Source organism: Oncorhynchus keta, chromosome 17, assembly GCF_023373465.1.
Source record: "Oncorhynchus keta strain PuntledgeMale-10-30-2019 chromosome 17, Oket_V2, whole genome shotgun sequence".
Classification (NCBI taxonomy): Eukaryota; Metazoa; Chordata; class Actinopteri; order Salmoniformes; family Salmonidae; genus Oncorhynchus; species Oncorhynchus keta.
In genome coordinates, this window is record NC_068437.1 from 49318264 (window position 1) to 49323263 (window position 5000).

A 5000-nucleotide genomic window follows, 5' to 3' on the forward strand; every position below is an offset into this window, starting at 1 on the left:
GTGCTGACCGTATTCACATTCCCAACAGTGATATTGTTGTTGTGCTGACCGTATTCACATTCCCAACAGTGATATTGTAGTTGTGCTGACCGTATTCACATTCCCAACAGTGATATTGTTGTTGTGCTGACCGTATTCACATTCCCAACAGTGATATTGTCGTTGTGCTGACCGTATTCACATTCCCAACAGTGATATTGTAGTTGTGCTGACCGTATTCACATTCCCAACAGTGATATTGTAGTTGTGCTGACCGTATTCACATTCCCAACAGTGATATTGTTGTTGTGCTGACCGTATTCACATTCCCAACAGTGATATTGTAGTTGTGCTGACCGTATTCACATTCCCAACAGTGATATTGTCGTTGTGCTGATTCCCCATTCACATTCCCAACAGTGATATTGTCGTTGTGCTGACCGTATTCACATTCCCAACAGTGATATTGTCGTTGTGCTGACCGTATTCACATTCCCAACAGTGATATTGTCGTTGTGCTGACCGTATTCACATTCCCAACAGTGATATTGTCGTTGTGCTGATTCCCCGTATTCACATTCCCAACAGTGATATTGTCGTTGTGCTGACCGTATTCACATTCCCAACAGTGATATTGTCGTTGTGCTGACCGTATTCACATTCCCAACAGTGATATTGTCGTTGTGCTGACCGTATTCACATTCCCAACAGTGATATTGTCGTTGTGCTGACCGTATTCACATTCCCAACAGTGATATTGTCGTTGTGCTGACCGTATTCACATTCCCAACAGTGATATTGTCGTTGTGCTGACCGTATTCACATTCCCAACAGTGATATTGTCGTTGTGCTGACCCGTATTCACATTCCCAACAGTGATATTGTCGTTGTGCTGACCGTATTCACATTCCCAACAGTGATATTGTCGTTGTGCTGACCGTATTCACATTCCCAACAGTGATATTGTCGTTGTGCTGACCGTATTCACATTCCCAACAGTGATATTGTCGTTGTGCTGACCGTATTCACATTCCCAACAGTGATATTGTCGTTGTGCTGACCGTATTCACATTCCCAACAGTGATATTGTCGTTGTGCTGACCGTATTCACATTCCCAACAGTGATATTGTCGTTGTGCTGACCGTATTCACATTCCCAACAGTGATATTGTCGTTGTGCTGATTCCCCAGTGATATTCACATTCCCAACAGTGATATTGTCGTTGTGCTGACCGTATTCACATTCCCAACAGTGATATTGTCGTTGTGCTGACCGTATTCACATTCCCAACAGTGATATTGTCGTTGTGCTGACCGTATTCACATTCCCAACAGTGATATTGTCGTTGTGCTGACCGTATTCACATTCCCAACAGTGATATTGTCGTTGTGCTGACCGTATTCACATTCCCAACAGTGATATTGTCGTTGTGCTGACCGTATTCACATTCCCAACAGTGATATTGTCGTTGTGCTGACCGTATTCACATTCCCAACAGTGATATTGTCGTTGTGCTGACCGTATTCACATTCCCACAGTGATATTGTCGTTGTGCTGACCGTATTCACATTCCCAACAGTGATATTGTCGTTGTGCTGACCGTATTCACATTCCCAACAGTGATATTGTCGTTGTGCTGACCGTATTCACATTCCCAACAGTGATATTGTCGTTGTGCTGACCGTATTCACATTCCCAACAGTGATATTGTCGTTGTGCTGACCGTATTCACATTCCCAACAGTGATATTGTCGTTGTGCTGACCGTATTCACATTCCCAACAGTGATATTGTCGTTGTGCTGACCGTATTCACATTCCCAACAGTGATATTGTCGTTGTGCTGACCGTATTCACATTCCCAACAGTGATATTGTCGTTGTGCTGACCGTATTCACATTCCCAACAGTGATGTCGTTGTCTGACCGTATTCACATTCCCAACAGTGATATTGTCTGACCGTATTCACATTCCCAACAGTGATATTGTCGTTGTGCTGACCGTATTCACATTCCCAACAGTGATATTGTCGTTGTGCTGACCGTATTCACATTCCCAACAGTGATATTGTCGTTGTGCTGACCGTATTCACATTCCCAACAGTGATATTGTCGTTGTGCTGACCGTATTCACATTCCCAACAGTGATATTGTCGTTGTGCTGACCGTATTCACATTCCCAACAGTGATATTGTCGTTGTGCTGACCGTATTCACATTCCCAACAGTGATATTGTCGTTGTGCTGACCGTATTCACATTCCCAACAGTGATATTGTCGTTGTGCTGACCGTATTCACATTCCCAACAGTGATATTGTCGTTGTGCTGACCGTATTCACATTCCCAACAGTGATATTGTCGTTGTGCTGACCGTATTCACATTCCCAACAGTGATATTGTCGTTGTGCTGACCGTATTCACATTCCCAACAGTGATATTGTCGTTGTGCTGACCGTATTCACATTCCCAACAGTGATATTGTCGTTGTGCTGACCGTATTCACATTTCCCAACTGTTGTGCTGACCGTATTCACATTCCCAACAGTGATATTGTCGTTGTGCTGACCGTATTCACATTCCCAACAGTGATATTGTCGTTGTGCTGACCGTATTCACATTCCCAACAGTGATATTGTCGTTGTGCTGACCGTATTCACATTCCCAACAGTGATATTGTCGTTGTGCTGACCGTATTCACAGTGATATTGTCGTTGTTCGTATTCCATTCCCAACAGTGATATTGTCGTTGTGCTGACCGTATTCACATTCCCAACAGTGATATTGTCGTTGTGCTGACCGTATTCACATTCCCAACAGTGATATTGTCGTTGTGCTGACCGTATTCACATTCCCAACAGTGATATTGTCGTTGTGCTGACCGTATTCACATTCCCAACAGTGATATTGTCGTTGTGCTGACCGTATTCACATTCCCAACAGTGATATTGTCGTTGTGCTGACCGTATTCACATTCCCAACAGTGATATTGTCGTTGTGCTGACCGTATTCACATTCCCAACAGTGATATTGTCGTTGTGCTGACCGTATTCACATTCCCAACAGTGATATTGTCGTTGTGCTGACCGTATTCACATTCCCAACAGTGATATTGTCGTTGTGCTGACCGTATTCACATTCCCAACAGTGATATTGTCGTTGTGCTGACCGTATTCACATTCCCAACAGTGATATTGTCGTTGTGCTGACCGTATTCACATTCCCAACAGTGATATTGTCGTTGTGCTGACCGTATTCACATTCCCAACAGTGATATTGTCGTTGTGCTGACCGTATTCACATTCCCAACAGTGATATTGTCGTTGTGCTGACCGTATTCACATTCCCAACAGTGATATTGTCGTTGTGCTGACCGTATTCACATTCCCAACAGTGATTCACATTCCCAACAGTGATATTTGACCGTATTCACATTCCCAACAGTGATATTGTGTGCTGACCGTATTCACATTCCCAACAGTGATATTGTCGTTGTGCTGACCGTATTCACATTCCCAACAGTGATATTGTCGTTGTGCTGACCGTATTCACATTCCCAACAGTGATATTGTTTGCCAGCACTCTGTCCCGAATTTCCCATAGTTTTATTACATTGTGGCCAATTACCATGTCAACAATGGCAATTTCTTGCCATCTGATAATATTCTGCCTCTCGCTCCTGTGGGAGGCAACCTTTGGATCATACTGAAAAACACAAAACAATCAATATATTTCAAAATGTCAGTACATGTAACAATGTGAACATACTGTATTGTACTGTAATATGTAGTTCAATTATCATTGAGGGATACACATCTCAACTTTTGTTTTGACTGAAAATTCGTACTTCTATTAATGCAGATTTGGTTGCACCCTTAAACCGGCCTCTCTCAAAGAGAGACCATGGTTTACAACATGGTCAATAATTGTGTCCCTTATCTCAAATCAAATCAAATCAAATTGTATTTGTCACATACACATGGTTAGCAGATGTTAATGCGAGTGTAGCGAAATGCTTGTGCTTCTAGTTCCGACAATGCAGTAATAACCAACGAGTAATCTAACTAACAATTCCAAAACTACTACCTTATACAAACAAGTGTAAAGGAATGAAGAATATGTACATAAGGATATATGAATGAGTGATGGTACAGAGCGGCATAGGCAAGATGCAGTAGATGGTATCGAGTACAGTACATACATATGAGATGAGTATGTAAACAAAGTGGCATAGTTTAAAGTGGCTAGTGATACATGTATTACATAAAGATGCAGTAGATGATATAGAGTACAGTATATACGTATACATATGAGATAAATAATGTAGGGTATGTAAACATTATATTAAGTAGCATTGTTTAAAGTGGCTAGTGATATATTTTACATCAATTCCCATCAATTCCCATTATTAAAGTGGCTGGAGTTGGCAGCAGCCACTCAATGTTAGTGGTGGCTGTTACACAGTCTGATGGCCTTGAGATAGAAAATGTTTTTCAGTCTCTCGGTCCCAGCTTTGATGCACCTGTACTGACCTTCTGGATGGTAGCGGGGTGAACAGGCAGTGGCTCGGGTGGTTGTTGTCCTTGATGATCTTTATGGCCTTCCTGTGACATCGGGTGGTGTAGGTGTCCTGGAGGGCAGGTATTTTGCCCCCGGTGATGCGTTGTGCAGACCTCACTACCCTCTGGGGAGCCTTATGGTTGTGGGCGGAGCAGTTGCCGTACCAGGCGGTAATACAGCCCGACAGGATGCTCTCGATTGTGCATCTGTAGAAGTTTGTGAGTGCTTCTCATTAGAGACCACCGCTCTTGGTCTTCCTCTCCTTTGTCCTCCACGCGTTCTCCCTCTCCCTGCCACTCTTCTTTCCCCACCAACCTGTCTTCTTTGATCCATGTTTCCAAACTAAATCATTACGAAGCCGTTCTCTTTTGTCTGTTTGGTAACGAGACTAAAAACAGGTTTCAGCTGAAATTGCAATCAGCTGTGTTTGGAATGATAAAATATTCTTTTGAGATTTTCTATGTTT

The 5000-nt window shown here is 42.8% G+C and overlaps 1 protein-coding gene across 2 annotated transcripts in view; it reads left to right on the top strand.

Annotated features, from left to right (window-relative positions):
* Positions 1-5000, top strand: part of LOC118397886 (anoctamin-1-like) — a 121407-nt gene that overhangs the window by 96032 nt on the left and 20375 nt on the right. The gene's annotated exons all lie outside the window — the stretch shown is intronic.